Here is a 22,791-nt window from a genome sequence, read left to right on the forward strand (position 1 = left end):
TAAATAGGATGGTCAAGGTAGACTCATTGAGAAAGTAATATCTGGGCAAGACTGGAAGCAGGTGAGGGAATGAGGCAAATGGAAGAAGTGACAGTTGATGCAAAATTCCTAAAGTTGGAGCTCACTCAAGTAAGAGCAAAAATGCCTGGTGGCTTGAAGCTCAGTGACTGAGAGGGGAATATGAGATGCTATGTTCATAAAGCTAGGGTGCGAGTGAGGTGTCACATCAGGCAGCATCTCTTCAGTCATTGGAACACTTTGACATTTTATTCGTGAAATGAGATAGATCACATGAGCTGATTTACAGTTTTGAAAAGATCACTCTGCCTAATCTGTTGAGAAAGACAGGGTATAGCGAGGGACCCTGGATCAGTGTAGACTAAATTCAGTACTGTGGTAGCATGCAACCCTAAAATTTCAGAGGCTTAAAAAACCAACGAAAAATGAAAAGTTTCTTTCTCACTCACATCACATAGCCATTGGGCTAAACTGTGGCTCTGCTCCAACATTGCCTTCTCTCTGGGATCAGGCTGACAGAATAGTTGCTATCTGGGACAATGCCAGCCACATAGCAAAGGCAAAAGAGAGACAGGCTGACCAAGACCCATCTCTCAAAGCTCCTGCTCACAAGTGCACTCTCTAGATTACTTCCAAACCCATCTCATTGACCACTGCAAGTCATGGGGTCAAATCTGATATCAGAAGACAAGAAATCTATAATCCTTTCACTGAGAGGAGAAAAACCTCAAGTCACACAAATATTTTGAATAATAATATGATTTTCCAAGTGGGCAAGAGGAAAATAAAGGGAGATTACCTAGAAGGTTATTTTAACCCTTTATGTGAGAGATGAAAATTACTATTTCTATATCAGTTACCTATCAAACAATGAAATCTGGAGGTTTCCAAGGGTATTATATAGAAACAAGCTGGAGACATGACAAGGAAGAGAGAACTATAACAGAAAATATTTAAGATCAAGAATGGTATGGAGGAAACTCAGTGAGAAAAAAAAAAAAAAAACTGGCCAAAAAAAAACCACACCCAGAAATCACAGAAGTATTATAAATATTAACTTATATCTAAACATTTCAGATACACAACTCATTTCCATGAGTACTTATAAATAAAATTCTCTAGGAAAGATTCCAAATAAATTTATTTCTAGTGAAGAAAATGTGGTGACCTAAGTATTGCTTTCTGTAGACTTAACCGACCTTGTAATTCAGAAGGAACAGTTTCTCAATAGCATGCCAATTTTGCCTCCTTTATTCAATTTGCTCTGTTATCTTAACTTGACAGCAGGATCTCTCTGTTAAATCAGATATTTCATTATCCCCAATTTCACTACGTGTTGTTGAGTAAGTGTAGACAGGTGACAAATTCAATTTATACTTCCTGTTCCTACTCTTACATCTTTCCCTTGTAGATCCTTCTGCACAATAGTGAATCCCAGAGTTTAACATAAATATGTCCTTTCTTTTATCCACCACAATTGGTTTATTCATTTATGTTTATTCCTAACACGCTCCAGGGAATATGCTAGATAATAGGGATACTAACATCAAAAGAACTACTTCTGTGGATGAGGTTCTTAAATTCCAGGGATAAAGATAAACTGGATTTATTGAGGTCATTGCTTGTTTGGAGGAATATGTGATGTGTAAAGATAATAGAGAAAGGAAAGTCAAACTCCACATAAGGAGACTTCAAAAAGAAGAGATGCTTTAGTTAAGTCAGTGTAAAGAAAGGGCGATAATTTTTTTTTTAAATGCAGTAAACAGAATTTCAAGCAGAAAGAAAGGCATATAAAAAGACGTGATAAAGTAAAAAAAAAAAAAATTATTTGAATAATAGAAACAAATGGATGAAAATATGGAAAAGGGCATTGCAGGAAGATACAAATGAACAGGTAAAGAGATGAGATCACAGAGAAGCCATTGTGTCAAGATTAAATACCAAACAAGGAGGGATTGAAGAGAGTCAAGGAAGAAAATAACATCATTTAATGTTCATGGCTGTTAATGATTGCTTTCAATAAATGATCATTATTTTTATCACTGTTTGTGAAACACAGGAAAACATCTCTGCACTGAATAGTCATTCATGGAAGTCTGTGCTGTCATTCAAAAAGCGAACCAGGTCTGGAGGCCCACCAGAACTCTGGTCTTTACAATTTTAGAACTAGAGTTTTTTTCTGTTGCCTTCTACTCTCAGAATTTCATGGCACACCTCTCAGCATCTTTATCTTAATTTCACAGTTCTGCAGCAATGGTTCTCAAAACTTTTGGTCTCAGGATTTTAAGATTTTAAAATTCAGCAAGTACTCTAAAGAACTTTTGTCTGTATGGGTTAACTATATCTGAAAATAAAACATTTTAAAATATTTTATATTATTATTTAAAATATTTATATTATTAAAATATCAATAATAATGCCATTGCTACTAGCTAGTCAAGATGGTTTTATTAGGTAGTTAGAATAGGAAACAGGAGTCCAAAATGGCGGTGGCTAAAAGACAAGGAAGGGAAAAGTCCACGAAAATAGAACAAAGGAAGGTCAAAAGAAGGCCCGAGGACCAGAGTGAAGACCTCAGGTAGAACAAACATCACTCCTGGCTAAGCCCAATTTGCATAGCGCAGGCCCAGGGGGAGGAAAAAAAACATATAAAAGGAGGAGCTAAAGCACTTTCTCTCCCCCGCGTGTGTGCGCTTTTTCGCTCTCTCTCCCTCTCCCTCTTTCTCTCCCTCACGCTGGCTCACTCCTCCACTCTCTTCTCTTTGCGTCTTTGGGTTGGCATGCCCTCACGCTTCAAGGATGGATTATCCTGCTATCTTCTAAATAAAATAGACCTGTAACACTGATTTGTCTAAGAGCTATAACGTGGTGTGTCCAAGACCCGAGAGCTGTGACGCGCCGAGGGCTTTAATGTCCATCACTCCAAATCTTTGTGTGATGAGACAGAACCAAGGAGAATACACTAGTCTGACAGTTTTATTTTATTTATTTATTTTTTAGTGGTCTTTTTTTTTTTTGGCTGCGTACCCAAACCCTCAGCAGTGAGAGCTGGAGTTCTAATCACTGAACTGCCAGGGAATTCCCAAGAGTGCTTGTATACTTTTACAAGTTTCATTAATGTCTTGCTTGATGAGCAGATTCTTTCATCTGCTTTCAGTCAGCTGCAACATGGTTGGTTGAAGTTCATGAAGATAATGTCCTCACACACATACATATTGCTAGAAAATGTAAAACCCTTTCATATAATGGTGAATAATCTTTCATAATAATATGTCCAAACTCAGTAAATGGTTTCACAAACTTTGTTGTAATGTGCAATCTGAAAACATGTCAATGCACTTTTTGCACTGTTACATTAAAATATCTTAATTTATCTTTCATTTAATGAGTTTTTGCCCTTGCAAGATTTTGTTACCTCTTCCATTGGTCATTTGTAAAATATTTGTTCATTGAGTTAGGCAGATATTTCAAATTTGGGCACATATATTATACTATATATTAAAAAACCACATATTTGATAATATCTCATCAGAAAATCTCAAGTATTGTAATTTCCCAAGCTTACAGTGGAAGATGCAAATTTCCCAAAATTATTGTTTTTCTTTGAAAATTTACATTTTTTATTAAATACTTTTATTTAAAGAAAATTTATACCAAATATCTGAATTAGAATAACTGTACTTTGTCTGTTAGCCATTTCTGAAATGAAAATGGTGTTTAATGAAAAAATAGAAAAATTGGCTAGTTCAGCTCAGAACTGAATCACTCCAGGGTTTTTCCTTGAGATAGCCACCATACTTCAGTGTATGCCTCATGTATACTTCCTATTTCATCTTATACACTATTTAAATCTTTTTTCTATTAGGTTGTCTTCCTTTTTTTAATGACATGTATGAGTAATTTGTATTCTCTTCATTGGATACAAAAACTTTCTTCACTGGATCTATGTATTGCAAATATCTTCTTTTACTCCATGGCTTGCCTTTCCACTCTTTAAACAATATCTTCTAATAAGCTTAAGTTTTGAATTTTCAATTAGTTTATGATTTTTTTCCTTCCATGGTTACTGATTTTCTGTCCCATTTAAGAAATCTCATTCTATCCCAAGGTCATAAGGATACTTTCCTATATTTACTTCTCAAAAATGTTTTCTAATTTTCAGTTTAAGTGTTTTATATGTTTAAATGGCTTCATTTTAGGTATGTTAAATATTCTGATGCTATGACAAGGACATACAATTTTCTCACTTTCTATATTTTATTATGTCTATATAAGAATACAATTGAGTTTTATATATCTCTGTATCCAGCAAATTTGAATCATTAACAGTAATTCCTATAGTTTTGCTGTAGAGTTTTTAAAACTTTTCCATATACAATTATGTCACATTCAGATAATGACAGTTTTTCATTATTTTCTCCAAATTATAAACTTTATTTGCCATTTCTCATTTTATTTAATGGGAATTCTAAGACAGGACTGAATGGAAGAAATGTTAATGGGCATCATTAATAAGATTTTTCTTAAATAACTACATTTTTATTCATAGTTTTAATATAAATTTATGGTTTTATTGGAACTATAATCAGAGATTATGGCCTATAAGATCTCTTCTGCAAGACTAAAGATGTAATGTAGATAACAGACAGAAGAGTACAGAAAGAAAGAACCAACGATTTGAAAATAACTCTGCTGTTTACAAAGGCAACTACCGGGATCCTTTACCCAAGCTGGACATGTCTTTAAAAACTTAGAGCTATGCTAGGTAAAACAGAAAGCTCATACTAGAATATATCTCCATTCCCTGAAGAGAAAACAAATAAACAAACAAAATAGCTACATGTATGACTTGAAAGAGGTATCTTATACAACTGTAAAACTTTACACCCAAAATAAATCCCTGCTTGGACTCTCCATCTGCATCCCAAGATTCAACCATTTTCTCACACTACCAATAGATCATCACAACCAAAGGATGAATGCCTATTTTTATCTGGAAAGGATCAGCAGGCATTAAGACAATAGCAAATACAGCCATGTACATACAATTTTATATACTAATAAACCTATAGATGCAATTTCTCAAATGTTGGTCAAAGAATAAGAAATTTAAATACTAATAAATATTACCAGGTTGTCTTCCCAAAAGGTTAGAGCAATTTATTCTGACCAACAAGTATCTCAGTATTTATATTTTCAAATATTTTAAGTTTCCTAATCTCACAGATAAAATAATGATATTCCATTTTTGCTTTAATTTGCATTTTCCCAACCACTGAGGTTGATCATGTATTTATATATTTATTACTCACATGCTTTTTCTCTTCTGTGAATTATCTATTTACATTTCATTTCTATGTTTATATTTAACAACAAATTTATAGAACTTTGTTTTAAAAGACATTAATCTTTTGCCATATGGATTCCCTTTGTCTACAGACTTTGTTAATCCTCTGCTTTTTTTAAATAAGTAGTCAAACAAGTAAATCTTTTTCATGTTTTCTGAGCATACATTCTTAAGATCTTCTCACTCTTAAAGTGACAAAACACTCTCATTTGTTTTCTTCGACTGTAATATATTGCAGTCTTTATATTAAAATCCTTAGTATATCACTATTCCATTTTGGCCATGAGAGTGGTAGGGGATAAATGTTGTCATTTTATAATTGTGAAGTCTAGGACTTAGAGGTTATATAAGAGGGCATATAAAAACAAAAACAGAAACAAAAAATGATTGATGGTGGGGAAAGAAAACCATACTAAAGGATCACTGTGTTTATCTTACTGTGCTAGGCAGTTTAATTTTTTCTTAAATTTAGTCAGCAGTCTTTTCCTCAAGGGCTTCCCTGGTGGCTCAGATGGTAAAGAATACACCTGCAATGTGAGAGACCTGGGTTCTATCCCCAGGTTGGGAAAATCCCCCACAGGAGGGCATGGCAACCCACTCCAGTATTCTTGCCTGGAGAATCCCTATGGACAGAGGAGCCAGGTGGGCTACAATCCATGGGGTTGCAAAGAGTCGGACATGACTGAAGAACTAAACCAGGCAGCCAGCTTTTCCTCAGAATTGAGTAGGTGAGAGTTTGTAGTGCTTACATATAGCAAATACATGCATGTTCTACCTACAATTTATTGGGTTATTAAATACCATATTCTACTGGGAGAATTTTGGGGAGAATGCATTGGGAGAAATGTTTGAGGTCATGAGAAAGGTTGAAAAAGGTCAGGAGCATCACTGGTGGCAGCCTCTTCCCTCTCAGTCATTTTAAAAGTAAAATCATAAAACTGAGTGCCATATAAACAAGAGCTCTCCTGAGTTCTAGTTAAATGAACATGAGGAAATGTTTGTCAGCTTAGATAATAGAAAAAAAAATGTAATATAAACACCTTTCAGTTCAGTTCAGTCGCTCAGTCGTGTCCGACTCTTTGCGACCCCATGAATCACAGCACACCAGGCCTCCCTGATGTGAGTTTACTCAAACTCATGTCCTTCAAGTTGCTGATGCCATCCAGCCATCTCATCCTCTGTCGTCCCCTTCTCCTCCTGCCCCCAATCCCTCCCAGCATCAGGGTCTTTTCCAATGAGTCAACTCTTCACATGAGGTGGCCAAAGTACTGGAGTTTCAGCCTCAGCATCAGTCCTTCCAATGAACACCCAGGACTGATCTCCTTTAGAATGGACTGGATGGATGTCCTTGAAGTTCAAGGGACTCTCAAGAGTCTTCTCCAACACCACACTTCAAAAGTATCAATTCTTCGGCGTTCAGCTTTCTTCACAGTCCAACTCTCACATCCATACATGACCAATGGAAAAACCATAGCCTTGACTAGACAGACCTTTGTTGGCAAAGTAATGTCTCTGCTTTTGAATATGCTATCTAGGTTGGTCATGACTTTTCTTCCAAGGAGTAAGTGTCTTTTAATTTCATGGCTGCAATCACCATCTGCAGTAATTTTGGAGCCCCAGAAAATAAAGTCAGCCACTGTTTCCACTGTTTCCCCATCTATTTCCCATGAAGTGATGGGACCAGATGCCATGATCTTAGTTTTCTGAATGTTGAGCTTTAAGCCAACTTTTTCACTCTCCTCTTTCACTTCAACAAGAGGCTTTTTAGTTCCTTTACTAGATATTTTAAAAATCATTTAAAAAAATCACTTCACAGAAATATATAATAACTTTCTAATGTAAAATAGGCTCACTGAGGCATAGAGCTATGTTTATTCCATTCAATTAATAAGGGATTTATAGGGAGTCAAAAGAGCATAATTACCAAAAGAATTAATTCCTTACAATACCCAGTGGTAGCCAAATAAAACACAGAAATATTAATTCAGATAATTATTTTAGGGCTTAGGAAAAAACTTCTTTCTCAGTATATAAAGCAACAGAAAACCTCCATATTTAGTTAGATAATCCATCATTAGATTCAAACAATAAAAAAAAAAAAACCTGTATTCATTTTCCACGGCTGCTACAAACTACCACAAACTTAATGGATTTAAACAGACACACACTTATTACCTCACAGTTTCTGTGGGTCAAGAGATCATGCATGGCTTAAATGGGTCTTCTGTTGAAGGTTTACAAGGCTGCAGTTAAGGAGCTTGCCAGGGCTGGGTTCTCATCGGAGGCTGGACTGGGGAGGAATCTACTTTAAAATTTCCTCAGATTCTTGGCAGAACTCATTTCTGTGCAGTTGTGCAGAAAGTAGCTTTTACAAAAGCAACAACAGAAACTCCAGTAATACAGGCACCACAGTCTTATGTAATCATCTATCCATAATCAGTGCACCCCATTGGTTACAGTTACAGGGGCCACTCTCACTCAAGGGGAAGTAATGAACAAAAGCAACTAATGACTGTATGGAGAAAATTAGGAGTCAGATTTGAATTATGATTCAGTCACTTTCTAAATATGCTTACTTGAGATACATTCATGAACTTCTAAGGACTCCAATATCTTTATCTATAAAATGGAGTGCATTTATATGACTTATCTCACATGGTTCTTGTGTCAATTAGAGAAAATATTTAGGTACATTGAATAAGTCTGATACATAAGAGTTACTCAGCAAAACATGAAAGTCATTAGTATAATCACAGGATTCAAAGCCCACTGTGTACATAACACATTTCATGATATTACAAGATACATTTTTAGAGTTTAGGTAATATCCTCTAAGGAAAATATAATTTATAAGGGAAAATGAGATAAGCAAACTGACTCAGCATGCACCAAAAGGAGCAGTCAAATGTATACATGCACACATATACAAATAATATGTTCATGTTCCTTTGAACGCTTCATGTACATTAAACTTCAAGTTGCTTCTTTTGTTTTTGAGTCGCAATTCTTCCAATACATATCAAGCAACCTTGAGTGTACCTCTCAAGCTAGAGTACCTGAAGTGACATTAAATATACAGATTCCCAGAGAGTAATCTCTGAAGATGGAACAGAGTCTACATTTTAAACAAGGCCTCTTATTTGGAGGACTGGATTTTTATGTAGAATAAATGTTTAAGACACACTGGCTTACTGTTAACCCAAAGAATGAAAGTAGATACTTGGCTTCAAGATCTAGGGAGTTAGGACATAAATATTACTGATTCTGACCCTGATTCCACTTCTGACCACCAACTAATGGTTTTGACTAAGTCCCTTTTCATTGGCTCGTTTCCCTTTTCCTGCTTTCAGGGACATTAAAATATCAATTAATATGCAGATACATATAAGTGAAAACTAGGCAACATAACTTAAGTAGCATTAGGAGAACTAGATTGAAAAAGAACTTATCATTTACAGAGGATGGCTGGTTTCGTTATGCTTCAAAGGAGAAAGTGTTTGGATACTACTTAAAGAACAAAAGACTATGAGTAAAAATTTATATGAAAGAAAATATAAGGTTGCAGATGAAGTTTGGGCAGATTGCAATGGATCTGTATCCAGAAAAATAATGAATAATAACCTACAGGTGGTAGAAAGGATCTAATGAATCTAAAGGATTGAATGCTTTTGACCGGGAAAGAGTTCTATTTGGCAAACAGTTCTGTTCCTAATGACTTGAAAGATCACTTGGCCCTAGTAAGGTATTCATATGTAATCTGATCCTAATGCAATTAGTTGTTTGCAGGAACAACACAAACATAAACCTTGAGACTAAAGGCAAACCTGAAAGGAATCAAAGTTTTAATTAGTTACAACCATTTTAGGAATTAGCTCACAGTTTTGAAGAGAGGGAACAAAGCTACAGAGAATAGCTGTATATAGCCATCTGGGACACAATATGTAAGGCTTATAATAAGGTGACCAAAACCAAAAACCTGTAATGTCATTGATATATTGGTGGTAACAGTTTACAAGGGTTAGGACAAAACTTGTGGCTGTCTAACCAGGAGAAAATGGTTAGATCAGGGTGGTATAGTGAAGGCAATAGCTATATCAATTCAGTTATTTGTAAAGGTAAAAAATCCCATATTTTATATTGTGAGGTCTTTAGATAAAAAGAATTATATTATAATATGGTGTTTGGAAATTTAAAGATTCACCAAGGAATCAGCACAGAGTTAACATATTAAGGATGTAGATTCTTTAACAAGTTATTCTGCTTTTAAAATATTCTTTATTTTTATATTATTATTCAACAAATACAAGCCACCTAATGAATGAGTCACCTAATACAAGTCAGAGGGAAAACTGGAACCTGTAGTTAAGCCAGCACAGCACTGATCTCCCAGTCAAAGTGAAGCAGAAGTTTGTAAAGCGATTCTCATGTTAATCCATTGTATTTTCACACCTTCCTATAATACTTTTTTCCTTCTGCTTTTAAAATAAAATGTAATTCTGACCAAAAAAAAGGTTGAAATTGAGTTCTAGAAATTGTCTTTGTCTTCTAATATCACTTTTCTGCAAAAGTCAAATGTTTTTAAGACAAGAAGATATAGATATTTTTACTATGCTGGGTATTAGTGAATCTTCCAGGTAACAACAGTACAAGCCAATGCCTTTACCTTGATTCTTAGTGCATAGTCATTTTATTACACTAAATCAACCACTTATAGTCTGAAGTAACTGTAAAGTACCATCATCCATTGCTAAAATTACTAAGACCTAGAATTAACTGACACACCAGCATAAACTGAAATTAACATAGTATCAATTACTAAAAGCAGTTTGTTTTTTGATTAATTGCTTGATAATACTTCATTATGCAACAAAGAAAAATGAATTTGAATAAAACTCACACCACTTTTTGACAACTGCTAATGAATTCATTGTGCTCTTTATACGTATTTGGATCCTGTTTTGGGACTACTCTCTATAAACTTCATGGGTAATATGTTCTTTTTTCAATCTTCGTTATGACAAGAAATTACCTTGTGTGGCAATCATTTCATGTCACACTTGATTTTAAGGATATGTAATTACAACCTGCATGCTGATACCCATAAAACTGCATGGAATAAAGTGTTAGAATAACCACATAATTTCAAATATTGCCTTTTTAAAAAACTCTTCTATTTTTCATTCTCCTCATTAATTTTATTATGATATATACATTGTAAAATCTTGCAAATATCATTGAAAGTTTAGTAAATAGAAAGTACTGTACTTTCATCTCATCAAATCTATAGACATTACAATCAAATGCTGAGTAATGCTCAAACTAGAATTACCATTCAGCCAGTATATGACGACTGAAGTTGTTTTAGTTCCAATTCAGTTCCATAAGATTAGTTCCAATGTATGTTTTTCATAAAATCTTTATACGTTTTAGAAGTATACCAATATATTCTGATTTACTATATCAATCCTAAAAGTATTTAAACCTTCAAAAACAATTTTCCATTAATGGGAAGAATATCACAAATATACCACTCAGGTTAAAAATGATTATCATCAAATAGTAATGGTTTCTTCTTTTGCAGTTCCTTAGGCTTACATGAGACTTTGAAATAAGAATGTATGGCCGTCATTACTAGAGCTAAGTAGGCTGCTAATTAACAGAAGCTTAGGAATTGAAAACATAAATTAATTTTTATTTTGATCAAACAGGTAAAGTTAATGTTAAAAAAAAAAAACAACACTGACAGAGAAGGTCATACTAGACTCGCTTGTGTAGACATTCCTGACAACATCATGCTGAGAACAGAATCAGCCTCCAAAAAGTGTCAACCTAAATAAGATCATTCTGGGAAAATCACTGGGTTTTTCAGAGATAGATAAGAGTCAGATCAACACCACAGTAGGGATCTGTGCAAGAATAAGAAATTTTAAAGGGAAACGTTGCTTAGAAATATGCTGTAATACTGTCTACTTGATTAAACCATCCAGCACTTTCACTGTGCTTTGAGGCTTAAGTGTAAGTGTATGCCATGACTGAAACAACACAGTGGTATTTGATACTTGGAATGTTGTTCAAAAAGAATGCAACTGATTATTAGAAAAAAAAACCTTTTGCATTCTCTTATGAAATGCCTTTTCATAAAAGAGTCATTTTATAACTATATTTCATAGACATAAATAAAACTATTCCCCTAATGGGGTACTATGTACAATTATAAGTGTTTATGTATTCACATAGATATAACAGCTGCTCATTTTGGCTTTGCTTTGGTTATTCTCTATTTTATTCTGCATTATTGCCAGAGAATCTTTGTCCTTTCTGAGTTCCCACTGCTCGATTCAACTTCACTGACAGTTATTTTTTCCCCTGAGAGCAATCAGTGTTTACCATACCAGACTACACCTCGTGTCTTCACTGATAAACAATGACTTAAACACCAATGTCAAGCAATGTCATCACAATTAAAGCAAATTGTGATGATAGCATGAAGCCTCCTGTTTGATTTACTGTTGCATAACTACAGCAGAAGCAAAGCAAGAGGAACATATCATGACCATATAAATGATGTGTCCCTACCATAATATCTTTTAAGTTTCCTTATTATTTAGTTATTTAACTAGAGTGCTGACTATAATTAACAATGCTGTATTACTTATTTGAAAGTTGCTTAACAAAGTGCCCCCCAGGTAAATTATAATATGAAGTTTTTAAAATAATAAAATACTATATTTTATAATCTAGAGATTCTAAGATTACCAAAATATATAATTTTTATGTTATGCACTTTTAATAACAAATATTTATTTGATTTTCGTCTGATTTTTTGGTCTGATCTGTTTTTGATGGTTGGAATTTGGAAAAGCAGTCCCTAAAATTCAACTGGGCATCAGGAAAAGTGAATCTGAGGATTTTTTTTTTTTTTTTTTTTTTTTACACATGGATAAATCACTTTAAAGTCCAAGAATGGAGAACGAGATGAAATTGAAAACACAGAACAATTTTTCATAGCTTTCCCCAGCTTTCACCATTACTCTTCACCTCTTTCAAATTTAATTCCCTGTGTGAGGAAATACAGTCAATAGAGTTTGTGGCACAATGTACCTGAAATCATTCATTCCTCTGTGCCTGAGAGACTCTCTGTGTTATAGGGTGCTCTGTTTTGGGTACTTACATTCTTTACTCAACTGGGCATGTGTGAGGTACACCCGAAACAAGAAGAGTCATTTAAAAATTTGAGCCCAAAGTTCAAACTGGAGATCAGAATAATTTTCCAATAGAAAATTAGGCTCCGCTCCTTTTTGACACTATTCTTATAATAAATTTGGTACCATGTAATTATTGGAGTTTTTTTTCTGAATGTCTTACAAGTTTTCAAGCATTTTATTTGACTATTAGCCAATAACATCATTTATGAGACAATGAATCTAGTCATAACCTAGACTTGAAGCCTAATGAGAAAATGATATAAATGTTTACTGGTATGGATTTCTTTTGAGACAATGTCCTATTATAGGTAAAACAATTTTGGATATTTGTATTTTTCCAGTGATTTTTCAGCTCTGGGCATGCCGTTATCATTGAGCATTAATGATACATTAACTGTTAAAGGGCATGAGGTGAAAGCCAGGCTGCCAGAGCATTTTTAGTGCACACGAGGAATACATCATGTCCTCAAATACCAACTCAATAAGACACCTGGTGATGAGGCGACAACAAGAATAGCAAACTTTCTAACTCGTTTCTTTACGTCTCTTCTGAAGGAGGAATTTTTATGTTAAAAATCATGTATATGATATTTCTTGATATACATTAAAATGAAAATGGAATATTTTAGTGAAGATCAACTGAAAAGTGACCTTGTGTTTTTCTTCAAGTTTCAGATTTTCATGGTGAGCCTAAATTGAACTTGGTAGTTGCTAGGAAATGCCATTCATTTCACAGATAAATATACAGATGTATATATTATAGGAAATCACCCATGGGGCTCTCTAACTCAAATGCACTGGCTTTTATGCAACCTTATATTACTTTTACAGAGAAATATTACTATTCATGTATTCCCTTTTGAAACAGCAAAAACAAATCAAGTAAAATCCAAGTCTTGTTCTGTACCTTTTTAAGGAGTTGTGATTGGAAAACAGCCATCAGCCAACACGCCAAATTCCTCTGTGTTTAACAGAGGCCACAGGGAATGCAGTTATCTTCTGACAATCAGACAAAAATTGATATATGTTGCAATTTTCTCTATGAGATGAAATACTTTTTTCCTTGTATGCCACTTTATCAATTTATAAAGTGAATAGATCTAACACTAAAAGTAGGTTCCAATCTTATGTCAGTTTTAAGGTATATAAGAAAACCATGTTTTAAAGGTAGCTTCAGTTCAGTTGCTCAGTTGCATCCAACTCTTTGTGATCCCATGGACTGCAATTAGATATTACTAATTGCAGATCCCCTGGAAATATGAGGGTGTGACATGATTAAACTTATAGCAAAATCTGCTGTTAGGAACCAGACTGATATTCTCATAGGCAGAGTATAATAATATCAATTTTCTTTCTTCAGATTATGCAAAATATGCAAATAACTGAATTATTCCTCTTTTTTTAATTAGCTTTCAGAATGGTTAAAGGACATCTTCTGTATGTTATTCTTCCTGGAAAAGTGAAAATGATTATATATTTTTTAGACTTCCTTAATAAAATGTATGATCGACCTAAGTAGTTACTTTTTCTTGTTTTAATTGGCACATCAAAATCCAAGGGGAAAGAGATAAGAGATAAGCTCTCTCTACTAAATAACTATGTCAGTTTTATAAAAGTTCTGTAAAACTGATGCCTTCACTATCTTTAAAGTGTATATGGCAGGTTATAGAAAAGACTCTCTCATAGCATAGTTATTTTGATATCATGACTGTTTTTCCTCTGTTGGAGCTGGAGTAACCAGTCTGATAAAGCCAAGGGCTGTGCTATCACTGACTTTGGAAATAAGAGGACACTCAAGATTGGCAGACATATTGCTTTGCTTTTTAGCTCCAATTTGCACCTCCCTTAGGACCAAAAAAATGGTATTTTGGGGTGAGCAAATGCAGAGCATAAAAATAAACCAATTTGGCTATGAGATCTGTTTATTCTGAATCTAACCTAATAGAGTTTTGAGTTAAGGCAGAAAGCTCTTCCCACACTACCCAACAAACTTGATCCTCAAATCAAGGTAACAAAAACGTCCAGGCTTTCTCTCAATGGGCATAATAAAAAGAATATAACTGAAATTCTGATCTTAGAAAATATCCTATCTTAGAAGCCCAGGCAAATAAATGGTTGCAGAGGATATCCACGCTCCAGATGGAGACTTCAGCCAGAATGTGAAAAGAAAGAATGACATGGGGAGACCAAGCATTGGTGAGCAAGGCCCGTAGCTTTATTTTCAACAGAGGCTTTTATACCCTAAGTTACACATAGAGGATAATAGGGGATGCAAAGTCAGCAGTTTTTGATCCTTATCAAAAACCAGGGTTTCTTTCCTGCAAATTTATCGTATGCAAATGGTTTAGGTGATTTACATCATCTTCTGGCCAGAAGGCCTATTAACATTTTATGACTCTTGACAAGGACTTATCAACAAAGACTTATTTTCCCTAAGAGTAATTATTTTAAGGTTTGGCACCATCTTCCGAAGATAAAATTACATTCCTATAGGGCGGATGTGTAATGGGTTTACAACAAAGGAAAGAATTTATTACTTTAAGGGTCTAAAGTTACTAACACCAAGGCCACTACTTATTTTTTCTACATACCAACTATTAATTAATACATATTCAAGGATACAATTCAGGGGATGTGAAAACTTGGCAACAAGCATTGGCTCATCAATGAAATCTTTTACTAGTTTTATTCTGACAGTTTCTAACTCTCTGAGAGGCTCTAAGCTATTTGAATATCTTAAGCTTCCCGTGCCTCTCGAGGCTGGGAGACTGTAAACAATTGTATGCATAGCTGTAGGAGTCCGGGTAAACTTTTCAGGCAAGTTAGAGAGCCATCTGAGGAGTTTGGATTTAAACACTCCTAATTGCCCAGGAACTTTATTAATTGGAGCTGTAAGTTAACTCTTTGACAGAGAGAGAGAGATGGTGGTGGGGGACAGCCCCCAGTAAAGTCAGAGGTGAGAGCACAAAGCAATAAAGTAGGCAGACTCTGGTTTTTTGGGGGTAGATGCTCGAGAATATCCGGGGGGACTCCTGAGGCTCGATCCCACCTTTGCGTATGCCGAGCCTCCTTCCTCATGACCTTTGTCACGAGTGGAATGTCTCTTGCTGGCTCCCGGCAATCCTAAAATTTTTGAATATATGTCAAGGATGATCTTTATATTATTTATTTTAGGCCTTTTAGTGATATAAAGACTTGTGGTACTTAGTTTCTATAAAACTGAACACTTTGGGAAGCAGATATTTCTGTTTTAAGCTGTTAACATCTTATTTAATGACTGTTTGCCTGAACAACCTGAGATAATTTAACTTTCCAACATTTATACAACTATGAGTCAAATGTCCAAGCTAGCATAATTCAGGAGACATTGAATTACATGACCATGTTCAAAAAGTTTTATAAATACTTTCCTCTAAATATCTTCCAACAATCTTGGCAGGGGGCTTCCACCGTAAGAATACAAACTTAGGAAGACATACACACCAGCTTCAATCAAAGTCAACTCTCCATATGTTTGCAATTAACTTATGGGTAGACAGTCATTTTGAAAGACTCACTTATCAACAAAAATAACAGAATTCTTCTACCCCCAGGTGAGAAGCATGTTGAAAAACAGACTATAACATTTGTCCAGGTATATTTGCCAGTTGTCTGTAACTACCTTAAACACAGGATAGATGAATCTTCCTTGGAACATAGGTTCTCAAAGAATAACAGAATTTTACACAGTACTCAAACTGTGAAGCTACTGAATAAATGTAAATTGCTGGTAATTATAAAGATGGTGAAATAAGTGCACTGACATTTTGAAAAGGTTAGCTTCCAATTTTGAAATGGTACATAAGCAACTGCCTTGACACAGAAGCAGAAATGTAGTTCCTGCTTAGGAATCTGTCATCAGAATTTGCGGATTTATGTAGACACTGGAAGTGAGGTATCTGCGTGACATCTCTTGGGAATGGCCTAACTGTAAAATGTGCTGGTGATGAGGGCTATTTATCCTGCCAGACGGTACAGCAGCATCTTGCTCCGGTATGTCTGTACTCAAGAGGAAACAATAGTTTTAGGACTATTTCTTTTTAATATGCTGCCTTTAAGGAATTGACTGGGTATTCCTTTAAATGCTTGGTTCCACTCTTTATTCTTTACTTCATTCAAAAATATTTATTAAGCATCTACCATGGTTCAGACACTCTTCCAAGTGCTGGATATACAACAGTTTGATTTCAGATATTTTGAGAATATTGGCCCAGATTCTATCATAATTCCTGACAGAGTGGTGGATCAAAGGTATTAACTGATATGAATTCAAATTAAAAGTTGAAAAATTTTGGCAACAGTAGACTCTTGAAATCAATAACAGTCATAAACGGATGCTTTACTCTCTGTGCTGCTGTTCAATATAGAAAATATGGAAAAATCCTTTTATGAGCAGAAAAAGCATTCTAATTTTTTTAACCCAAATATTATCTTCATCCTTATTTAATTTTTCTCAAAATTTCATTTTGGATCCAATACACATTTCCTAGCTTTTATTGTACCATATCTTACAGAAAATTACACTGATAATCTCAAGAAGTTATCTTTTCTGCTTTTTGCAAACCTCCCACTTATTGAGTACATTTTAATTCAGTGAACTTCTAAAGAACCCTAAGATATATCACTATCCACCATTTCACCTCTGACTCACTTCCGCCCACACCCTAAAGCTCAATTTCTTTTCTTTTCAGTAAACCTCTGTGGCTAAAAATGATAGATAAGTGGATAAGAACTCACTAAGAGAAGTTTAAATTTTGCTTTTGCTACACAAAATACGAATGAGATGTTATGCAATTTTTGATCCTATTGAATTACAAGAAAACAGTCAGAGGGAGGTGCAGGCCCTATTTTAATCCTGATAATATATGAAGCTCTAGATCAGGAACTCTCAATGTGCACTTCCCCAAATCATTAGTATAAGCATGACCTGGCAATGTGATAAAAATGCATATAGGGGACAAACAATCTGTATTTTAACAAATCCTCCTAGTGATTCTGATTCACTGAAAATGTTGATAATCACTGTTCTACATTTTTGCAGCTATCTTGCTCCCTAACACTGCTGCATCATTTGCTCTCTTCATGTAAGAAATTATCACATATAAATGTTAAAAAAAAAGAGTCATTATCCTCAATTAATAATCTGTATTTAAAGGCATTTTCAATCACTTTGCAAAAATCTGGATACAAGGTCATTGGGAAGATTAGATTTGATCTGTGTAGAACAAGTCCTGAGAAGGAGGTCACTGAAGAGTCTGAAGCAGTGCTGTGTAGTTTCCGAAGCCAAGAGGACCATCAGTGGATATCACTGAACACAACAATAAAAAGTTATAAACCCTTAATTAGGAAAGTTTAAGTATACAGTGAATCAATGTGTGAACCAGTGTGTAAAACATAGCTTCAGATCTGGAATTTTTTCCTCACAGTAATCCAATATGAGTTCAGAATGATCCAATACAATACAGGAAAAACCATTTCATTTCAGAAATTCAGAATCATGCATGACTGAAGTTGATGCAAGTACCATGCTGGTTAATACAGGAATACAGAAGTCACAAATTCAGTCTTTCTTTTTCTGTGGAACATAAACCTTCAATGCTTGATGCTTGAGAGAATTAAACCCTGCTTTTACAATCAAGTCAGAGAACTGACAGCAAGTATCTCAACAAAGAAACACCTGAATGCAACTCTGACGTACCAATTTTAAGTCTGTTTTCAAAAAATTTGTGTCAGCCTATTTTAATATAGTATTAATGCAGTATAGTGGTTAAGAACAAAGAGTCTGTAGCCAAACGAACACTCTTTGACTTCTGGATCTACTACTTACCTTAGGTAGTTCCCATCTGTGTGCTTCAGTTTCCTCAAATGTAAATTCAGACTCACTGCCTCTTATGGTTGCTATTTTGATTAAAAGAGTTAATATTTGTATTTTAACAAATATTTTTAAAGATTTATAAAGGATAGTATCTAGAAAATAGTAGGAATCTTGAAAATGTTCATTAACAAATATATGCACTATAGATATTTCAATTAGAGTTTGAAGGCAATGTGTGTAAGCAAATTCTTACAGCTAAATAAAACTATACATAAAATTAAGACCTGAGTTGTATATAAAGATTTTACATATAGCATTGCTTTTATTGGTTAATCTTGCTGACAATTTTTTCTAAGTAACTTCTATTGAGACAATGTGATTTGCTCAAAACGTTATCTCCTTTGCAAAAATGTTACTCATTGACTATGAAAAAGGCAAAGAATGAAATTGTACTTATAGTAATTAACAATTAATAGAAGACAAGTCCAAGTGATACTGTTTCATAAACATGTAAATGAATTTATTACTAGCAGGCTTTGGATTGCTGATATATAGTACTATAGTGTCAAGAGAAAAAAAACTCATTAAATATATAAGTACTCAAATGAAGCATATTGTTTGTATAAATTATTGAGGTAGATTATTTCTGACTGCAATAATCCATTTTCATAATTAAGAATCACTGAGAAAACTTTGGAGGAAAGTGTATTTTTAGAAGAATCTATAAAAATGTATTTGATTACAAATTTTTTCAGTGATTATATTAAGTACTGTCCAAGGAAAGTAAAAGAAATGTCATGATGTTATTTAAAAAGTGGTGCAATGCAGACTAGTATCAGTTAAAACCCAACCTATATTAACTCAGGGAAATACAATTAGTTTATTAATACTGAGCAAGCTGATCACTCAACTTTCAATTTAACATCAACTTCCCAATTAAAAAAAATCCTGTTTAATTTTATAAATTTTCAACAGTCCATTTACTTACTTTCTGCACAACTGCCAGAATTCTTAATTTTTTTTAAATTTTTTTGCATGAGAATCAACAATTTATAATGATGCATCCCACCAAGTAATTTTCTGATCCAGCTACAGAAGCAATAGAAAAGTCACATCTTTTGTCTTCCTCATGATAATTTGGGCTCCTCCCTGAAAGACCATCATCAATTATGTCTCAAATGAATCTCCAGTTATTCCTTTGCTATAGTCAAAGCATCATCCTTATAAAATGGCTCTCTATCCCCTGGGAATCTAAAACGGTATCATTGCCAGAAAATTAAGAAAAAAAAAAAAAACCACTGTTTCACTAGAGTAATATTGCTGCTTATAGAGGACAAAGTGAGAAAATAATGCTTTCTACTCACTGTGAGCTCCTCTCTTGGTCTCTGCATCTTTCTTCTCCTACTTTTTTTCTGAAAAACAAAAAAAAAATTAAAATCTTTAAATGAAGAAAACATCACTGAAAAAGTATTTTACATGATCTGCATATGCAGACATTTCATTACAAATATGAAATGATTAAACAGTGAAATGCTGTGTTGTTGAAATATAGGGACTACAAAGACAACCAGGGTTCTTCAACATGAGAAAACTGACTTTAGGAACAGGAACTGGCTAAGTTATTCCTTCTGCCCAAAAGAAAAGCCTATAGGGAACCACTGCAAAGGGAACATAGCACCAATAAAATTAGCAAAGAGGAAATATTCAAAAAAAGATCAGGAAAAAAAAGACACAAATAGCTAAAGGGCTGGGCCTTGATTTGGAAAGAATTCACAGATAAATAACAGGTAAGTTGTATTAGGCATTTAGACAAAACATTATTAGAAGTAACCCTAAGCATTAACAGAACTAAGACTTTGTCATTTAAAAATCTAAACTCTGAGTCTACATTTATACAAAGGTTAAGTATTGTGCAATTGAGAAATGATCAAGTTGGTGATGATACTACTAATGATAAAACCTTTAAACATATCAGACATGTGGTAGACAATTCATAAACATTATTTTATTCAGTTCTCAAATATGTAAGCTAAATCTATTGTCCACTCTTGCAAAAACCAAGGCTTACAATGGATGGTGATTTGTCTAAGATCACCAAATCAGTAAGTGGCGGAGTCAGTATTAGAAAAATGGACACTAAAACCAGTGCTCTTTAATTGCTAAACAAAAAAGACACAGTTTTACTAGAGCAGAGACATTACTTTGCCAACAAAGGTTCGTCTAGTCAAGGCTATGGTTTTTCCTGTGGTCATGTATGGATGTGAGAGTTGGACTGTGAAGAAGGCTGAGCACCAAAGAATTGATGCTTTTGAACTGTGGTGTTGGAGAAGACTCTTGAGAGTCCCTTGGACTGCAAGGAGATCCAACCAGTCCATTCTAAAGGAGATCAGCCCTGGGATTTCTTTGGAAGGAATGATGCTAAAGCTGAAACTCCAGTACTTTGGCCACCTCATGCGAAGAGTTGAGTCATTGGAAAAGACTCTGATGCTGGGAGGGATTGGGGGCAAGAGAAGAAGGGGACGACAGAGGATGAGATGGCTGGATGGCATCACTGACTCGATGGACATGAGTTTGAGTAAACTCTGGGAGTTGGTGATGGACAGGGAGGCCTGGCGTGCTGTGATTCATGGGGTTGCAAAGAGTTGGACACGACTGAGTGACTGATCTGATCTGACCATGGACTACAAAAAAATGCATCACCCAAAACCTGCAAGATGACGAAAATGGAGATTGACAAGATGAGAACAAATACCCCAGCTTTACCCATACCAGCTACTAGGTATTTCAGCTTATATAAAGTATGAAGACATTAAAAATAAACATAAAAATGTGATATATAATAATTACAATTTGTCAGACAAATAATTATGTTACATGGATGGTGCACTACTCTCATTCCATCCAGTTGATTTAGTCATTTCATTAATCCTTTGGTTAACTTGAAATGTTTTAAATTAAAAGTATAATTTTATGTAGCTATCTGACCTGAAGAATACCAATTTATTTTAACCTTTAATTCTGAGACACAGAGTGGACAGATAAGTGTTAGTGATTTTGAATGATGTATTATCAAATTTGGGGCTTCCTTTTTTTTGTAAAAGATGCCTGTAATTCATTACATTAGAGAGTTTATTTTATATTTTTTAAATTTTATTAAATTTTAACTGCTTGAGGATAATCTATGTGCATTTGAAAGTGAAAGAGGAGAGTGAAAAAGTTGGTTTAAATTTCAACATCCAGAAAACTAAGATCATGGCATCTGGTCCCATCACTTCATGGCAAATAGGTGGGGAAACAGTGGAAAGAGTGTCAGACTTTATTTTTTTGGGCTCCAAAATCACTGCAGATGGTGATTGCAGCCATGAAATTAAAAGACGCTTACTCCTTGGAAGAAAAATTATGACCAACCTAGATAGCATATTCAAAAGCAGAGACATTACTTTGTCAACAAAGGTCCGCTAGTCAAGGCTATGGTTTTTCCAGTGGTCATGCATGGATGTGAGTGTTGGACTATAAAGAAAGCTGAGTGCCAAAGAATTGATGCTTTTGAACTGTGGTGTTGAAGAAGACTCTTGACAGTCCCTTGGACTGCAAGGAGATCCAACCAGTCCATCCTAAAGGAGATCAGTCCTGGGTGTTCATTGGAAGGACTGATGTTAAAGCTGAAACTCCAATACTTTGGGCACCTGATTTGAAGAGCTGACTCATTTGAAAAGACCCTGATGCTAGGAGGGATTGAGAGCAGGAGGAGAAGGGGATGACAGACGATGAGATGGCTGGATGGAATCACCAACTCAATGGACATGGGTTTGGGTAGACTCTGAAAGTTGGTGATGGACAGGGATGCCTGGTGTGCTGAGGTTCATGGGGTCACAGAGTCAGACATGACTGAGCGACTGAACGGAACTGAACTGATTGGAAGAATCTTCCTCAAAGATACTAAATGCTGTTTAGACATACTAAGGCCACTTCTCCATCTTTCATCTGGGATGGTCTTCACAATGTAACTGCCCCCTCTACTTTCCCTTTCCTTAAACGTTGACAAGAGAAAATAAGCTATGGACAGTGCTTGTAGTAGGAATCACCTTTACAAGGCAGTCAAACAACAAAACAAGCTTTTTTCCCAAAGCCTTGTACAATTAAATTTCAGAGGAAAGTAGCAAAACAAGTAACAGGAAACTACAGCCAAACTAGAGATCAAATTGCCAACATTTGTTGGATTGGAGAGAAAGCAAGGAAATTCCAGAAAAACATCTACTTCTGATTCATTGACTATGCTAAAGCCTTTGACTATGTGGATCACAACAAACTTTGGAAAATTTTTAAAGAAATGGGAATATCAGACCATCTTAGTTGCCTCCTAAGAC

The 22,791-nt window shown here is 34.8% G+C and overlaps 1 long non-coding RNA gene across 1 annotated transcript; it reads right to left on the reverse strand.

The window, feature by feature from the left end:
- Positions 1 to 15,718: 15,718 nt before the first annotated feature.
- LOC113880763 lies at positions 15,719 to 19,845 on the reverse strand. The gene is made up of 3 exons (XR_003507821.1): positions 19,789 to 19,845; positions 18,437 to 18,507; positions 15,719 to 17,917 (listed from the first exon to the last, which is right to left on the reverse strand). It is a non-coding gene; the product is annotated as an uncharacterized LOC113880763 (long non-coding RNA).
- Between the last annotated feature and the right edge of the window lie 2,946 nt (positions 19,846 to 22,791).

Source organism: Bos indicus x Bos taurus, chromosome 2 (assembly GCF_003369695.1).
Source record: "Bos indicus x Bos taurus breed Angus x Brahman F1 hybrid chromosome 2, Bos_hybrid_MaternalHap_v2.0, whole genome shotgun sequence".
In the NCBI taxonomy this organism is placed as follows: domain Eukaryota; kingdom Metazoa; phylum Chordata; class Mammalia; order Artiodactyla; family Bovidae; genus Bos; species Bos indicus x Bos taurus.